This window comes from Pleurodeles waltl, chromosome 6 (genome assembly GCF_031143425.1).
Source record: "Pleurodeles waltl isolate 20211129_DDA chromosome 6, aPleWal1.hap1.20221129, whole genome shotgun sequence".
NCBI lineage: Eukaryota > Metazoa > Chordata > Amphibia > Caudata > Salamandridae > Pleurodeles > Pleurodeles waltl.
Window position 1 is genome coordinate 429,175,204 of NC_090445.1, and position 19,363 is coordinate 429,194,566.

At 43.6% G+C, this 19,363-nt stretch overlaps 1 protein-coding gene across 6 annotated transcripts in view; it reads right to left on the reverse strand.

Annotated features, from left to right (window-relative positions):
* The window catches only part of ATP2B4 (ATPase plasma membrane Ca2+ transporting 4), a 588,558-nt gene that overhangs the window by 82,125 nt on the left and 487,070 nt on the right, over positions 1-19,363 (reverse strand). The gene's annotated exons all lie outside the window — the stretch shown is intronic.

The window sequence follows — 19,363 nt, forward strand, 5'->3', positions numbered from 1 at the left end:
TAAACGTCAGCTGCCTGTGCTCATGCCAACCCATCGCATTGACAGGACTGCAGGCCCAAAAAGCCGCACAGTGCGGTTTTGCTGCTCTGTGGCAGGTTCGTAAGAGTAGCCCCAGGGTTCTGTATAGTGTACCACAGCAGTATGGGTGATTTTCCCACCAGACAGTGATCTGACGGCCCCAAGAGATCTCAAAAGCTAGTATGCTGCCACAGTGCTCGTGCCCCTTAGGGACTTGTGGGGTCAGGTGCGCAGCAGGGCATGCGCGCCAGCATAATTGAGCCAAGGGTGCTGAAGAGGTGCAGAATAAAGGAGAACTGCGGTTACTGCAGGTCATTAGGTGGAGGCGGCGGCGGCAGCAGTGGTTACCCAAAAGAAAGAAGGAGGTAAGCACATGCAGGCAACTGTAGCTTTGGTTGCCGAAAGGCCACCTTCTTTGAATAAAGGACCTTTTTGGAGCATCTGTGAGTTGTTTATGAACCAGTAAGATGCAGTTGAAGATGCTGTATTCTATTTAAAAAAAATAAAAATAAAACAAACCCCAAACAAAACTTTTAATCTAATTACTGTTTTATCTGCCGATTTGTTTGCACAGTCGGGCACAAACCCATAAAACCTTTGGAAGGCTCACCCTCAGAAGGTGTCCATCAGGAAGTATCCAGATTTTAATAACTATCTTTGTTTAGAAATATGGTATCATAAGCCAAAGCAGTTTTAACTCCAGGCACAAGACTATGAGTTGTACACTGCACACAAACGCGAGCAAAAAAGGTTCAGGGAACCAGTAGGTGGATTTTCCCCTGGTGGGTCAGTCAAGATGCACTGAAGCAAGCCCAGCAGCTTAAGGATTGGGACAGCACCCAACTAACTGATGACTAACTGATCACTTTGTGAAAATGTCAGCAGAAGGACAGGGACTGGTGGTTGCAGCTGTTCTACTTAGGCATAGAGAGAACTGTGTGAGGAGGTGCAGTTTGGGTCAACTTGACTAAGATACCGGCCAAGTGAGTTTATTATTTTTTTTTTTTTACATGTTTTGGGGAAAACTATGATTGGTATAAAAGGAAGTATGAAGATGCCCATAGTAAGAAAGGGCAAGTGAGGTGGCCTAAAATTGCCATTAGAGAGGAATCTACACTGAGAAGGAGAGGTGTGAATCAAGTAATGCAGGTTTCAGAATTAGTAGAGAAGATTGATTACAGACCCTCGGATCCCTCCTTAACAAAAAGGCTAATTGAGTTAAAAAAGGAAAAATAAAATCTCATCCTCAAGAAGAAATTTAAGGTTCTAGGTCAAATCCCTCTGTATTAACCTTAGCCACATCAATAAGACAGTTTGTAGTGAAACATTTTAAGAAAAGAAAGGATGGCGAGCCAGCTAATGCTGATGAGTACAGCATGGATAATGATTTATCATAGGTATTATAAGCATTTCTACACAGTGAGTCACACCTTGATAGATTGATTTTTGCAGATGCCAGACTGCAGGCATTCATCCGACCCTAATATGTTAGTAGGATCTCTGAGCATGATAAGTAGGATAAAAGAGTTAGAAGTGACCAAGGACTGAAAAGGCCAAGGAGCATAAGACATTTGGAACGCATACCAGAGGAGAATAACACAGTGATCTGTATCCATGAAACTTGGCTGGGCAGGAGGGCTTTTTACAAATAAGTACTGAGGCTAAAGAAAGTGAACATGAGCGTTCTTCGGAAGGGTTGTTAACCATTGATATTTTAAAAATAGCAAAAGATCTAAAACCCTCAGACCACAAAATGCAGCTGGTGGCAAATGTATAAATATATCAGGTAACATTTATTATTTAATACTGGCAAATACGTATGTGCAAATGGAAGTTTGTATAATGAAAGTCAATTGCGGTCACCGGGGGAGGGGTTGCGAGGGGAGGCTACAAGGGGGGAGGAGGGAGAATATTAATAAAACATTTTTTTAAACTTACCTGCACGTCGCGCCGCTGCTCTTACGTCTCCTCAGTAGCAGGAAGGCGCTGGGTCTGAGCCTGCCATGCAGCCAATCCTGAAGCTGCAAAGAGCAGTGCTAGGATTGGCTGGAGCGGCCAGCCAGGGCGCTCCCAGGCAAACTTGGAGCCTGTGCCTACTGTCTCCAGCCCAGCAACGCAGTGCCGGGCTAGAGAGAGCACAGTACGCACATGTGTTTGGCTGGCCTGAGACAGCTGGTCAAACACACCTGCACACTGAGGTGAGTGCAGAGTGCACTCCCCTCGTCCCCGTCATTCCCACTGCCCCGCCCCTTTAACAATGAAAGGATAATAAATGTAGTTTATTTTCCTTCGTTGTTAATGGATTTGCAGTTGTTGCTGCTGGCAGGTGGGGAGGAAGGGGGTTTGCAGGGGTGACGCTTCTCTGCCATAGCGGAGCAGCCGCCACTGGTCAACTGAGTTTTTTTTTTTTTTTTTTTAGAGGACATCCAGGATTGCGCATATGTCCACTCAAAGGGATATATATTTGTAGTGGGTACTTTTAATGCCAGAATTAAGCCTGATGATCAGATGTATGGTGGTAATGAGCTGCTTGTTGCATATACTAAACCGAAGGCAATATTCCCCAATGGTAGGTGTCTTAAGATGGAAATAAAGTGTCTTAAAGCAATGCAAAATGAATCGGTTTGAATGGTCAATTGACATGGGATGTGCCAGCTGCTCAAACCTTTCGTATTTGGCCACAGCCATGCCCAATTGATTACGCATTAGTTCCAGTTTGATATTTTTATATAATTGCAGAATTCAGCGTTTTCAAAGTAGATGGCTGTGATCATCTTCTGCTTCAAGCTCAATGTCTCCTGAAAAGGTTGTGATGATAGATATTACACTCCTAAGAAGGCTACAAACGAGATCAGAGGAGAGATGGAAATGCTTTCAAAAATTTAATTAGATTCTACAAAAAGCCTAAAACCTTAGATGAAATTAGCTGGTACTCCAAGATAATGAAAAAGTAATTAAGCGTTTAAAAGTGGAAAATAGTAAGAGTAGAAAGAAGAGAATCACAGGAGAGAATTTAGAAGGTTAATCAGAAGCGGTGGTTTGGCCTTGTTGAAAACTGAACAGCCAGCTAAGGAACATGTAATGGTCCTGGAAGAAAGATCAGGATCAGAATACTGAAGGGAAAGTATGTAAATTGTGACAGGTATGTAAGTAAACAAAGAGAAAAAAAGTCCCTTTTCAATGCCAACTGGAAAGAAATGTTGGAAGTAATCACTGCAAAAGATCAAAGGAAATTTGGGAAATCAGTACATTTGGGAACAGGAAATAATCAACCCTCAACAGATTGCATGGTCCCAGAAGGGGCCAGGATAAAGTACTTGGAAGATATATTTGGAAAGAGTTATACAGTGCTGCTAACAGGGGACCATACGGTAGATTGAGACCTTCTGAAAAGTCTCATGGTTAAAAACATAAAGGAAATTATAAAACCCTCTCATTACCTACAGTAGCAGGACCTGACAATCTACCCCTAAAATGATAAAAACCAATACAGACTGGTGGAACAAAAGCTTTGCTATACTATTTAGAACAATAACGGGTTCAATCCCAGAAAGTTGGAAGGGGACAATTATTAAACCTATACATAAAAAGTGCCTTGTAAGTTTCTAATGGATGTGGGAAAGAAGATTTTCAGTAAATTTATCCTAAGAAGATTAAGGAATGGGCTGATGAGAAAGCACTGATCTCCATACAGAAAGTTGGTTTTAAAGAAGGTCATTCGACTATGGATCATTGTTTTAGTTTAAGGTCAACTGCAAAGAAGGCAATAGATCTTAAAGGGAATCTTTACTGTTGTCATGTAGATTTCTGGGTGGTCTTCGATCTAGTTAACTGAGATACAATGGATAATTTAGACAAGCTAGAGAACCTAGATGGATTATTAGGTATCCTTAAGGAATTCCACCAGGGTATTTATGAACAAGTAAAAATAGATAAGGAACTATTTGAAATTATTGAGATAAGGAATGGTTTACGACAGGTTTGTGTGCTGGCCCCAACATTGCCTGCACTATACCTAATGGATTGATCTGAAACCCTAACAGGATCAGCCTCCTCCCCACTCCCCCAACTTAGTAATTATGAATATGACCCAAATCGTGCTCCAAGGGAAACCAGATGTCTTTCGAAGGAGCAGCACATCATAAAAAACTAATGGTTAACATGGAAAAAAATATTAGTATTTGGGCATAAGAAGAAAGAGGTTAAATGATATTTGGGGAAGACAGAGAATAAAGAGGTGGAGATGTACTGATAATTGGGTATGTATTTCACATCAAACTTTAGATGGAAAACACATTGTAAAATGGTTAAAGTAAATGCCCGCTAGCTATAATCAGGATAAGTAAATTCTGGTAGGAGTCTTGGGGACTTGATTTGGATTTAGGATGGTACCTGCCACAAAACAAACTTCAACTGGGGGTTAGCGATTTTGGTTAAGGGTGTTACCTGGCAAGCCAGAAAAAAAAACTTGTACTCAATGTCAGTTAGAATTTGCAATACGTAGGCCCCAAATAAGGACAACCCTATTATGTTGAGAAATCATTACTTGAATTAGGTACTTCGGACCGCCTAATTGTAGCGTGTGTTGTTTTAACAGTGATATCAATCATGCTATTGAACCAGCAAAGAATTCCTTGACTTTGGAATTTGCCTTTTGCATGCCATAGTATTCTGATGCTCTTTTCCAAATTAATTTCTCAACTCATTAATGCTTGGCAGCATTCTCTGTATGTATCCCCTACTCACTCAACACCAATCATGTTTAAGGACTGATGTGTTCTTGGTGTCATAAAACCGGTCTCTATACATATATATATTCACTCAGTAACACCTGCATGTTGTGTCTCTTCATAACTCATTAATTTTGTGTATATCTGAAAGGTGAACTCTGTCAAATCCAAACCACTGATATGGATTATCAGGTTTACATGGCAAAATTCATCTCAGCTTATGTCCAAATTAACAAACACTCAGCTTTACGTATTACCATGTGAGATTGTCTTAAGGCAATAATAAGAGGGGCAACTTTGTCCTTAATATTCACTTGGGACAAGAAGTATAGGTCCACTCATGAGCAGTTAATGGCATCACTAATAATGATAGAAAGTGAACTTGGGTGCTATGTAACCATGCCAATGCTATCAACCCAAGAACATTTAATGCACTGACTTACTGCTACTAAAATGTTACTAAAAGAATATGAGATAGAATGGTAAGCAGGGTCGACCAAATCTGTTTGAAATATTTCAAGAACAATTAGAACATGGGAGAGACTCTGGCCTTAAACGAAAAGAATAATCAGCAAATATTCATATCAGATTAAAAACACACAGGGTACTATAGTGAAGGAAAAAGAACAGAGTATCTCTTTCCACAAGTATTATATGGCATTTTATCAGGCAAATCAGCAGGTTGAGGAATTTCACACCATTCTTTATATAACAAAAGCTGAGATAAACAAGATAACACCATCAAAGTGACACATATTATAAACACAGATTACAAAGAAAGAACTAGATAGAAAAATAGAGATCTCCTTTCAGGGAAAGCAACAGGCTCAGATCTAATTCCCGCAGAATTTGACAAGAACCTTTTTACAATTCGTGTTACTCTGCTATTGACATTCTTTAACTCGTTTGACAATAATGGATACAAGTCCCTTCTTTTCTGAAAGGAAACTAATACTTGGATTCTTTATGGATGACAAAGATCTCCTGTACAGCGGCTCCTTCCACCCTATGTCAGTGATTACCTCAAATACCAAGTTCATTTTAAGACTCCTGCAGATAGACTGTGGTTATGGTTCAGGCAGTGGGTGTACCCTTATGCAACATGGCTTAATACCTCAAAGGGATACCACACATCATACCAATCTAGTCATCTCATTCAGTACTTTTACAATTCAGGGGGAAGCTGCCAGGATGATCCTGCTTGATGCCAAAAAGGCATATGACAGGGTATCCTGGCCAATCCTCCTGCAGGTTTTGACACATTTTGGCTTTGGAACTTCAATGACCAACAGAATTAAGGTTATAAGACTAACCCACATGAAGCCTGCCCCATCTCTACTTCTTTGCGCGAGTGTAAGTTCATGCCATAATGTTTTGTTAATGCATGTTGAGAATACCAAATCGCTGCACTACATTTATCCTGTATGGAGGTCTTTGCCATAAAGGTCATCATGGCCCCCTTCGTCCTGGTGGAGTGTGGTTTTGTTGGGCAAAAGTTTGTTAGCTAAAGAGTAACTCAGTTGAATAGTTTGTACAAGACATACGGCAATAGTGTTCTAGGAGACAGCTGTCCCCAGAACTTGAAATGAGTGGCCCACAAAGAACTGTTATGTTTTCCTGATGCTGTATGTTGCTTTTAATTCATGACTGCCCTTCTGACATCGAATGAGTCTAGGCCCCTTTCAACATCATATGTAGGCTTCTGGAAGAAACCTGGTATGGTAATAAGTTGGTTTATGTGAAAGATGAAATAGCCTTTGGTAGGAACTTTGGATGTATCCTCATTATTACTTTATACTTGTCTATAGCTATGTAGTGCTCCTGTATCATTAGCACGTGTATCTCACTAACCCTTCTTAGTGAAATGATTGCTACTAAGACCATTGTTTTCAGTGCAAGATGTCTGAGTGTGGTGGTGTGCTTTGGTATGAAAGGACCTTCATTAATCCTACTAAAACCTAAGTTTAAATTCCATTGTGGAATGGAACTGGGATGGTGGGGAAAAAAGATGATAGCTCACCGTTATTGGAACAGATGTCTCAGGACCACCTGACCTACTGCCACATCACCTTGCCACCAATGGTTTTTCTATTGTCGACGACAGGGTGGTCGTCAACAGTGGTACCGTTGTCAATGCCGTCGATGGTGAAGAGAGAGAAATCTTCAATATCGACAGTCTTGCTGAGAATGACTTTGATGATGGGGTTGTCGTCGTCATGAAAGATGAGGTAGTACATAGCGTGGAGACAGTGCTTATGGTTGCGGTTGTCAACACTGCTGTAAATGTTTTTGTCAGCGACACTGTCAACGACGAGGCTGTGATTCTTGTCCCCGTCTTTTCAGAAGGTGGCAAAGAGGAGGGTTTTTTGAAAGAATCTTGAACCCTTGGAGGTGATGTAGGAGGTCCAGTAGTAGCATTTCTTTTTTTTTTTTTTTTTGCCTTTCTGAGAATGCAGAAAATGCTTTTTTCTCCTTTTGTTTTTCAGAAGGCGAATGAGTATGAGGAGATCTGGAAGGACTGCGGCCTTTAAAAGACCCGTGAATGCTCTTTTTTTAGGCGTTCGTGGGCTGCTCAGTGTGACCTTCTTGAGGATGTAGATGAGTCCTCTCTCTCAGAGACAGACACAGGCTCCTTTCTTGATTTCAGCTTCTGGAGCCAAATCAGCAGCCTTTCTTCGCTGTCTTTTAAAGTTTTGTTAGAAAGGTCCGACAAACCTTGCAGTCCTTAGATGAATGGTCTGAATAAAGCCAATAATTGTAATCCTTATGTGGATCCTCGAAGTGAAGCCTCTTCTTGCCACAGGTCTTACCAGCACTGAAGAGACTCTTTTCATCCTTATCTGACATGACTGGTGAAAAAAAGTCAGCTAGAACCCCAACATAAATCTTTGGTGTAAGGGAGAAAACTGGTGAGGTACCGAAATTTAGGAAAGAATTCTCCGAAATAACTGTGAAAAGGTAGGATTGAGCAGAGCTCAGTGGAGACTTCCTAGCACGACGTGCAGTAGAAAATCAGAGGGACTGGAGCTTCTCACAGGAGTGTTCTAAAGCGAGGAGCAGCCTGATTGGATTAAACCTATCTTTGGTCTCTTTTTTAAACAGACTATGATATGCTACAAAAGTGAGGGCCACAGGGCTTTAATGCATTATGTTTAACATTACATTGCTACTACAAGGTACCGGGGGACTCCCATCTCGACGACAGGGAATACTTCAAGCATGTGAATCTATGAAAGTACCAATTCTGGAGTTAACATGACTGTCGTGGCTATGAGAATCATTGTTACGTTGGAAATTTTAAAATTCTCTAGAACTGCTAGGATCAACAGTATCAATGGAAAAGCATACCCAAAAATCTAGTAAAAACTTAACAGGGCATTCTCCACTGATTTGAGATGGTAGTGTTAAGATGTTAAGCACCAGCATTTTGTGTTTTCTGATGTTGTGTAGAGATCCATGTCTGGCATTCCCACAGATCAAAAACGTGTCTCTACTATGCACTGGTTTATGTCCCAGTCGTGTGTGCAAGTTGTTTGCCTGCTTAGACTGTCTGCCTCAACGTTTGACATTTCGGGGACATGACTTGCAAGCAATTATAAGTTCTGTGCTATTGCCCACATCCAAATGTTCTGAGCTAAACATGATAGTGGGCATGATACTGTCCCCCCGTTTGCTGATGTAGGACAAGATTACTCATCATGTTCATCACAACTTTATACATAACTTATTTTTAATCATATCCAGGGTACCCAGTAAACCACTAGATTCTTCCATGAGCTTAACCCCTAAGCCCATTGATTGTGCAACTATTCCTGAACTGGTCTCATGGTCTTCACGTTGTTACCTCTACCCACGGCTCTGAAACTGGCTGGATCCTGGCTGCTTCTGGCCCTGTTCGCCAAACACTTGTCTCCCTTGACCTCTTCTTTTCTTAAATGCTGCCTCTCATAAATGAAGATCTAAAGGTCTGAAGGGTCCCATAGCCTCATCGGTTTCATTTGCTTTCTTTATCTCTTCCCATGCTTGGTCCACATCGGGGTAAAGAGTTGTTTCCCGTGAGAGGTTTATCAATGACAGTGGACTGTACCTCAGGTTTAAAGCTGGAGACGCATAGTCACGCATGTCTTCTCATGACCAACCCTTAGCTAGATGCTTGCTTGCTGGATCAGCAGCATCCAAAGCTGATTTAAGGCATGAGGCATTTGTATGCATGGAGGAAACTTCTTCCCCTTTTTTAATCGCCATTACCACCCTGAAGCCTCTGCTGCCTTTTTTGAACCACTAATAGATATGTGAAAACATCATCGGAGAGAGGGTATCGATGAGATTATGCTGATGACACGCAGATGGTTCAAACTTGGGACGGGATCATCTTGAGTGACCAGGTTAGATGTAAATAATATCTATCTGTGGTGTTCCAGTGGATGTCCCAGGGTAACCTTCAGTGCAATACAAGTAAGACAGAGGTACTGTTTTTTGGTTACCCCCACCATTGTGGGTTGGAGAGATCTGGCCCAGCACATCTCTTCCTTCTCCGACCTCTTTCACTATGGTCAAGAATTTAGGAGTGAAATTTGATAACCATCTCTCCTTTAAGCCACAGGTGGACAGTGTAGTTAGGAGTTGTTTCAGCCTTCTGTGGATGCTGAGGAAGCTTCTATTTCTTCCCCCTACCTCTTGCCAGAAGATGGTAGTCCATGCCCTTATGACATCCAGGCTGGACTATGCCAATGCACTATACTGGGATCTCCCGAACAATCTTTTTAAGGGACTCCAGCTGGTGCAGAACGCTGCAGATCGGCTCCTGCTTAAATTTCCTAGGTACATTTCCGTTCAAGATTATCTTAAGGAGTTGCACTAGCTACCCCATCAAGACGAGAGAGAAGTTTAAGGGATAGACGCTAGCCCACAGAGCGTTCTAAATATCTGTCCAAGAGACTTCCTCATCACCAGACTTTCAGTGCTCTGCGCTCCACTGATGCATCTGACTAAGAGGAAGAGATGGGGGCAATCCACCTATTCTGTTTTGGCTGCTAGGGATTGGAACTCTTTGCTCCTGCACCTTCGAGCTATTAAGGAAGCTCAGTCTTTAAAACATAATGTGAAAAACTTGGCTTTTTAATGGCGTGTTTCAATCTCTTTCCCTTTACGATTCCTGCAGTTTACATATCTGTAGCACTGGGACACTCTTCAGAGTAGCCCTACGATTTACAAGTTACTTGATTTCATTTTGATTTGCTGTGGCTCATCTACTCTCAAGTCTTCAGGATCAATGTCGAAGATACAGTCTTCCTCTTCTTCATGTCTGTATCCCCACTTTCCTGAGGTATTTCTTCCTGCTCCTCCGATAAAGTATCTTGAACAGTTATTTTAAGTCCTATTGGTCATGTTTCTTTCAAGGGAGTCATGGCTTCCTCGAAGAGCCTCTTCTTTTACATAAGGTTTTCTATCTCAAACTTCAGTGCCCTTTTCTTTCTCTCAATGTTGCTGATGTCGGAAGTCTTTGGCTCTCTATGAAGCTTTTCCTACATACCTACTTCCCTCTCTGCACTCAAACATCCTCAGAAGTAGAGGTGACACCTTTCAGAGTTTCCTTATGAGTGAGTACTGATTTCCCAGTAAGATGGGAAGTGCCTTGTGCTCTTTTTACTGCTAGTTTCTTCTGCGCTGAAGGCGTAATTTCCAGTGACTTTGGGGTATCAGTTAAAGAACCATGCTTCAGCAGCTCAGGCATATGTCTGACTGTCTTTTCTTATGAAGATTTGGGTAAATCACGGGCATGTGGCACTGTGGCCTTAGGGTCTTTACAGTGGCTCTTACTGACCTTGGTAAACCTTGTCTTCTATGTCTTTGTGTTCGCCCTGAGCCTCCTGCGCCTCTACCTCATCGGTGAAGCCCATCTCCTCCATCAGATACAGCACCCTCCTTTCATTTCTCCATCACCGACAAGCCCAGTATACCTGTGATTGAAGGATCGTGTCCCTGTGGACTCCTTGGTTTAAAATATGAGCCCAGTCCTCTGACTTATGGTCTCGAGGCAAGCAGAATATACAGACTAGATGTTTGTCGTTCACAGAAAACCTTTGGAGGCAATTCTGTCAAAACTTGAAGAACCTGCTCATGCTCTAAAATGGAGTTGAGAAACCCCAGGGATCCTACTTCGACCAAGAAACAAACATCCTTTGGCTGTGGATCCCTCCTGACAAAGGCCTAGAAAAAATCTTCTCCCCAGGGTTGAGTGCCTTACTCTAGCTTTCTTTAGTTATTTGAGGATTCTTCTACAACTTCAGTTAAAAAAAAAAGTGAGCTCTACGATGTACCTCCATAACATTAATCCCAAAGACAGCCATCCAATGGACGCTGCCTCGGGTATAATTGCAGTGGGGCCAGTACGTCTCATGGCCTAGATCTATGTAGAACGAACTTGCTAAAATGATCTGATGCAATATTACAATATATTAGATCCTTCATCCAGTCATCAACAGTGGGAACAAGATCTCTGTCCTATCTCACAACATGTCTTATGGCCAGTAGCAATGTCAATTTACTCTATTCACCATTTGGTGTTGGTGTATTATTTACTTACCCAAGCAGGACCATGAAGTGATCAGGCTCTATACTAACATCTATCATTCTACCAAGGTTCTTGAACATGCTGCTCCAAAATCTTTGTACACAGGACATCCCCATGTGTAGTACATAAAATCAGCTGCCTCCTCTTGGTACCTGAAGCATTTGGCGTCCTCCCTCAGACCAAATATGTGTATGTGCAAATTCAAACTGTTTAAGTCTATGCCGGCTAGTAAGGGAGACACTTCTGAAGGCTGAGCAATAGAACAGCCATTCTTCATCAGAAATGTTGCAGTTAATGTCATTTTACCAACTCAGTTGAGACCCTGCCATGTCTTGCGGCCCGCAACTCCAAGCCATAGAGTATAGATGTAAAATGATGTGCTTACGTCAGGAACTTGTATCAGTTGAGATAACAGGCAAAAGCTCAATGGGGAAAATTCACAAGCAGCAAACTGAGGGTGCCGCAAATCCTATAATAAACAAACATTTTTAACACCTTGAGAGTCAGATGCTGCCGGAGGATCTGGTCTGAAAGATTAAATTTGGTTTCCTGAAGCAAATCTCCCATCAATACAAGCTGTACCTTTCTCTAGGCATATTAGGAGCCATGCACACCATTCCAATCTCATCCCCTGGGAATATAAAAGAGAACCTCTGCAGGGCTTCAACAGCCAGTGACACACATGCACAGTGTTCCCCAAACTGGTCTATACAATAATTTCTTCTAAAAGGTTGCCCAAAACGTTTTGCTTTGAGGGACGTGGAGAAGGGGCATCTTTCACCATTCTCAAGTGCAGGAGACCAGGCGGGCAATGGATCCAATAATCTGCGATCTGGCCCTGGGCAATGTAATAATACAGCCACTTAACTCAGGGTTGTTTGCCTGCCCATGCAAGCCGAATTATCAATTGCTGCAAGTTATGGAAAAATGTACGGGTCAAGGCAATTGGAATGTTTAAGAATAAAAGTAGTAACTGGGGTAAAACTCCCATTTTCTTAACACCAATTCTGCCAGCATGTATATTGGAAGTCTTATCCATCTACTGATGTTGTCTGACAACATATTTAAGGCCACTTCATAATTACTATTAAAGATGACCATAGGACCTCTATGCACCCTGACGACTAGGTAGCGAGCTGGGTCAAGTGAACATTTCAAAGAGAAATCCAGCGGACAGAGGAGATGCAACTAGTGGAAAAAGACTAGACTTCTCTGTTAATCCTAAGGCCCGACAAGTCACCAAATTGCATTCCCTCATGAAGGACCGGAGAAAGATTTATATCAGGGTCTCTGACAGAAAAAAAGATTGCCAGCATAAGCTGAATATCAGTCCATAGCAAGGAAACCTAAGCCCTCTATGTGAAGTCTTGCAATACTTCCTGATCTCTTTTGGCAAAACATGGATCAAAGAAAAGGTGTACAGAAATGTCTCTTGGTACATTTCTAATTAAGTCTTTTACATGGTATCAAGACACAAAGATTACGCTTTTTTGTGTTTTATGCCATTGACATCATATCTATTTTGGTTTGACTCCAAAGGCTGAAGAGTAGCAGAGGTGGTCTCACTGAGGATTTGTATCAACATTCAACAGGACTTGATAGTGTAGAAAGCTGGATTGTATTCATCTCTTATGTACTACTGCCTTAAGCATGCGTTCTTTAGGTTTCATCTTGTGCATCTCGTTATTGCGTGTGATTTGAAAAGTGCCGATCCGATGAAAGCTAGATTGATGATCTTTTGCTAGGCATTATATTTTAACTGAGTCAGATGCCTTCAAGCAAAATAACTCAGACACTCCTCAGCAGCAACCACAGCCTAAATGATCTGCCAAAGCTCTAATGACCTCGTTCATGGGGATTTTACTTTAATTTACCATTTATTTAACACCATAGAAACACATTGATGCACTTCTTGAGAGATTTGTTTTTTTAAATTGAATCGTTTTCCACAAGAAGTTCCTGTCTGCAAGCCAACTGATCTAGTAGCCTTTATTACTAGTCTTTAAGTAACATGTTTAGTATCTTGCATTGATAAAAAAAAACACAAATGTGCAAGTCTCAGCCTTTAAATATATGCCCTGATTAGGCTCCAGAAAGTGCCACCTTCAGTGTATTAAATCAGCTTTGCCACTTCGGAGCTACAGCAGCTTTATGCTTCGTGTTGAAGCATACATTTTTCAATAAGCTTTTATTAAGGACATTCATTTTTTAAATGTAAAATTCACAATAAGTCTGTCACAGTCTTCATTGTTCTGAGGGTCATTTTTTTTGCATGGGGATGCTTTGCTGGACAAATTATGGCTTTATTGAGTCACCAATGCCCATGTCACGTTACATTGGGTGTTTTGTTCCGCATTACTGAAATGAACACAAACATAAGGAAAATGGTACTTGCCCTGCAAGCCAACTGTTTATGGTATTGTAGTGTTGTAGATTCACATGCTGTGCATACTCCTATCTAGTGTTGGGCTTGGATGTGTGCAAGTTGTTTTTCTTCGAAGAAGTCTTTCACGACACAAGGTATAGTGACTCCACCCATGATTGGTAATGCACATGGTCATCGGCTCAGTTGATAGATTGTTTTTTCCTGCCCAGAAGGAGAGGACGTAGATGGAGCATAAAGATACAGAAAAGATGACCATGGTAAAGGATAAAGAAAGTAAAGAGTAGCAAGGCAACTGCAGCATTCAAGGGTGTCTGGGGAGGAGGGTGGATGCATGTGAATGTACAGCACTACATGGTAAGTGACATTTTCCGTTTGTGTCATGTAGAGACACATGCTGGGCATAGACTGTAAAGCAGTGCGTCCGTGTGCCGTGGCTAGCCCTAGGATGGTGCAGAAGACTAGGAAATTGCACGAGCGAAAGTCTGGCCAACCCTTGCTCGTTGATGAAATAAAAGATTCACACAGTAAAGTTTAGTGAAAGTGTGGACCAGGTAGCTGCTTTACAGATGTCAGCTATCAGGATATTACATAGGATAGTTATGGAAGCCCTTTTTTACGTGTTGAGACTGGTCTGGGAGGGATAGGTTAAGGTCTTTTAGCTTTGGCGTAACCGTCTGCATGCAATGCTGAATTTTGGTTTTGAGAAAGAAACTTGTTTTGTCTTTCGGGAAGGCACAGTCCTATCAATGTAATACAGGAGTGTTCTTTTGACATTCAGAGTATGAAGAGCTTGTTCCGCTACAGACTCTGGTTGTGGGAAGAGCATAGGTAGTTCCTATTGTTTGATTCAGGTGGAAGCATAAGATTACCTTAAGAAGGAACTTGGGTTTTGTCCTGAGGACTACACCGCGTGCGTGAACCCTGGAAGAAAGGTTCTTGTAGAGTAAGAGCATGTAGCTCACTGATACATCTGAGGGAAGTGATGGCTACTAAGAAAGCTACCTTGCAAGACAGAAACTGTAATGAACATGACTAAAGTGGCTCAAAGGGAGGGCCCTTGAGTCTGGTTAGAACAATGCTTGGGTTCCACATAGGGCCTGGGACACCCTTGGTGTGATAGCCCATTTGAGTCCCTCCATAAAATCCTTGATGGCAGGGAATCTGAAAAAGGGAGGAGTTGTTGTTTATTTAGAAGGTGAGCAGCAGTAGTCACCAAGTGAAGCCTAATAGAGGTGTATGCGAGGCCCGATTTCTAAAAGTGGAGCAGACAGACAATGTCCTGGACAGCCGCTTGAAGTGGAACAATATGTCTAGGAAGACAGTAATGCGCACACCTCTTCCATTTGGTTGCACAGCAGGCTCTGCTTGTGGGTTTCCGAGCCTCCTTAAGGACAGCCATGCATTTTGAAAGTAGATTGAGATACTCAAACTCTAGGACTTCAGGAACTAGATGGCAAGGATGAGTTGTTTGGGGTGCCTGAGCATGCCATGATTCTCTGAGAGAAGATCCGGCCCTTTGGGCAGCTTCATGTGAGTTATGAGGCACAGTTTAAGAAAAGGGTTGAACCAGGCTTGCCTGGCCCATGTTGGGGCTACTAAGAAGACAGTGAGGGATGTATGCAGAAGCTTGAGAACCCCGGATGGAAGAAGTGAGAGAGGTGAAAAAGCATAGACAAATATCCCAGCTCATCCATACTGCATGGCCCATGGGAGCCTTGATGTGACGATTTGGCATTTTGCGTATTCTGTGGTGGCGAACAGGTCTATATGTAGAAAACTCCAACAGTGGAAGTAAGTGAGTAGGACTTGCGGGTGGAGTTCCCACTTGTGAACTTGTTGATGAATCCTGCTGGTCAGGTTTGCAAAATCGTTATCCACCCCTGGTATGTACTCTACCAGGAGATGGACACTGATGCATTATCTATCGCCAAGTGCCCTTTGCTAGAGCAGACAACTCCAGGGAGTGTGTGCCTCCCTGTTTCTGTAAATAAAACATGGCAGTTGTGCTGGCCGTCTGATCTAATATCACCTTGTGTTGAATGCAGGAGAGGAGTGCTTTGAGGGCTAGCTGGATGGCTAGCAACTCCAGGAGGTTGGGTGTGGCGACTCTGTTGGTCAGGAATCCACATTGATTGAATGGTCAACTCCTTTAAATGTGCCCGAGCCAGTGAGAGAGGAGTCTGTTGTAATGGTCATCTGTGGTAATGGCTCCAAGAAGGGCTGGCCTTGCAACAGATTACTGCCATTCCACCACTGCAGAGACTGAGGAGTATGGCCCCAGATCCTCCCAATGACCTTCTGCTTACTGCAACAGGTGCATGTGTAATTTGGTATGTGGGACAACTGCAATGCAAGAGGCAATCATGCCTAGGAGTGACATGACCTTTCTGACAGTTACTTGGCAATCTGGCTGAAAAAGAGGAAGCAGAGCTTGGAATGATTGAACCCTTGCTGGGCTGGGGAAAGTTTTTTACACATGTGATTCAAGTAGCAACCTGAGAAAGGGTTGTACCTGCAAGGGTTGGAGGTGGGATTTGACGGTATTAATGGTAAAGCCTAGGCTGTTCTCAAGGTGTATGGTAGCCTTGGTGTAATCTAGGCATTGGCATCGCATTGCGCTCTTGATCAACCAATCGTCTAGGTAAGGGATAATGTGGATGATGCTCCTTCTGAGATTAGCGGCTACCACCGCAAGACACTTTGCGAACACCCTAGGAGCTTTGGATACTCTGAAGAGCAGCACTTTGAACAGAATGCTCACCACTTAGCACAATCGATGAGCATGGCAGATGGGGATGTGGAAATAGGTGTCTTGCAGGTCATAGGCAGTCATAAGGTCGCCTTGTTGTAGGAGAGGTATGATATCGTGGAACATCACCATGTGAAAGTGTTCAGATAGGATGTACTTGTTGAGGGGCCAGAGTTCGAGGACAGACATGAGGGACCCCTCCTTCTTTTGGAATGAGAATGTATAGTAAGTATACACGTTTGCCCTGGTAGTGTGGGGGCACAGGTTCTATAACCCCTTTGGTGAGTAATGCACACATCTCCTCTTGGACCAGACTGTGATGTTCTGGGGTGAGTTTGCGTCTGCGGGGATAGAGGTGAATGGGTGTTTGAATGTGTTTAGATGAGTTCTAAGCAGTATCCCAGTGCTAAGACATCTAGTACTCACTGATCAGAAAGGATCCCTGCCCCCGGGGCAGAAACCCCTGCAACCCTCTCCCTGCAGGTGTTGAGTAGTCGGGGAAAAGGGTAATTGCAGATGCAGCTTCTTTTCGGGCTGCGCCTTCCCCCTGCCTCTACCATTGCAACCTTTGAACTCTGCTCTGTAGTAATCCAGAGAGGGTGTTTGGTGTTGTAGTTGACTGGGGAAAGAGGCGGATGCCTCAGGAGTGGTAGTTTTGGCTCTGACACTTTTGTGTGCAGCGATAGAAGCCATGACCCCTGGGGGTCTGCAAGGCACCCATAGCTTTGGCAGTCTTCGTATCCTTCTTAATATTTTCTAGCATCTGGTCAGCTTGGAGCCTGAAGAGATGCTCACAAACGAAAGGCAAGTTAACCAGATGCTGCTGAACATCTGGTTTAAATCCAGTAACACGCAGCTAGGCGTGCCTGCACAGAAGGATACCAGTACTGATGCCCCAACCAACGGTGTCTGCTGCATTAAAGGCACCCCTTATGTTGGTACTGGAGATAATTTTCTCCTCTGTTACCAACTCCCGACCTCTCTTTTTGTACTGGTCTGTAAGGTGTTGCAACAACACCGCCATCTCATTCCAGTGGGCACTGTCGTACCAAGAGAGTAGCCTCATGTAATTACTTGTACGCCAATGTGAAGCACATTGGGATGCTACCTCTTCCCGGCTGCATCAACATTTTTTACTCTCCCGGTCCGGTAAGAGGACATCCACCGTGCCCTGTGAGTTTGCAAGTTTCCGTGAATGTAGGGAGGTTCAGAAGTGGAAGCTTAACATTTTTTGTTCACTCTTGGCGTGATATGTGCCTTAACTGGCTCCTTAAATACGTCAGTTGTTGGTTTAAGCATCCTACTAAGCATCGGATGGTACTGCATGGATCCTTGTAGGGAAAACAGATTCTCCATGAGGAAGTCCTCCTCCTTTGGCTGCTTATGCATCTTGATTTTATGGTAAGCAGCTGCTTGTTGCAGTCCCTCCTGGTACACACTAGTATCACCTGGAGGGGAAGGCTTCACTGAATAGAATAACGGATCTGTCTCACCTGGGGGAATCCACAGCATAATCATCCTATGGGTCACTTTGAGTTTGAGAGTGATAAGGTGCATCATAGGAGTCAAATGGAGGCCTAAGGCTATCCCACCCTTTCCCAAACACTAAAGCATGGAAACCCAGAGGGAACTTTGTGGCGGGTTCACTGGCAGCAACAGGAAGACTTGGCGTGGGTGTAGTGATAAGGGCCGGGGAGAAGGAGAGTAAGTGCGAAGTGGAGGTGGAGGTGACAGATATGTGCTTTCATCAAGGCGTCAAGGATTTTTAGACGGTGGGTCTACGGGTGGATTGATGGGCTCCTGAAAAGTGAACTTCCTCTTCGAAGGGAGGGAGCCTTTTTCTTGAGGAACAGGTTTAGCTAGGATTTGCCCAGTTCTAGGATGAATGAATTTGCTGCTGCTTGGCGTCAAGCACCTCTTGGAGCCTAGGAAGGATAGGTTGCTCCAGATCCTCTGAGGAAACAGAATATGGTGCTCTGGAAGTCTGCTTTCTTGGAGCCAAGGAAGTCTTTTGGGGGGCTAGAACTGAGCTGGATTTTGGCTCCTAAGTCTTGACGCCAGGGTCTGCTTCAAGGACGGTTGCGAGGTCAGAGTGGAAGAGACTGCTAAGTTGGAAGGGCGTGTCTTGGAGTGGTGCTTCAATGCTTAACAGAGTGCTCCTGTCAGCTCAGACTTGGTATCTCGGTGCCAAACATGGCCATGTGGCGGACCAAAGGCCTTATGGATGGCCTGTGGGCTCAATGCTTGACCCTCTCGAGGGCAATGCTTGTCTTCTGTGGGGTGTTGAGAGACAGACGGTGGGGTACTGGTACTTACTGAGACTGTCTTGGTAGAAGGATGCTAGGCGGGTGGAGGCTGTTTGACGTCAGAGGTAGAGTTCTCCTCCAGCTTCGAAAGTTGGATTACGGCCCCAGAAGCGTCTGGCTGCTACTTGGCCTCTGTCTACTGTTCTCTGAACAGCTCTGCAGTGTCTTCCGAACTTGGTGCGCCATAGATGCAAACAGAAGGCAATGGTACCAACAACACTATAGAGTTCTTTTACTTCAAAAGGCAAGGCATGGTGTGTAAGAGCCCTCCATCTGGTCTGGGGACAGACACATGTTGCAAACCTGATGTAGGTCTGTACTGGGGTACTTTGGTCGGCATGTAGGCAGTAGCAGAATGGAGTCCTTTCCATTACAGGCACATTCTCTGGCTTCGAGGAATGGAAGAAGGCCGGAAGGGGCCAGGCCCTGTATGGGGTGCTGAAGGGGTCAGCCATGGAAACGAAGGAAAGACGACTCAAATGCTAGGAGCCGATGTAGATGCACTGTTTCTTCAACCGACGAGGTAGAGGGAACCGAACTGGCCTAACAAGACTACAGTGCAGCGTTGAACCAGAGTTCAAAGGAACACGTCTGAACCCG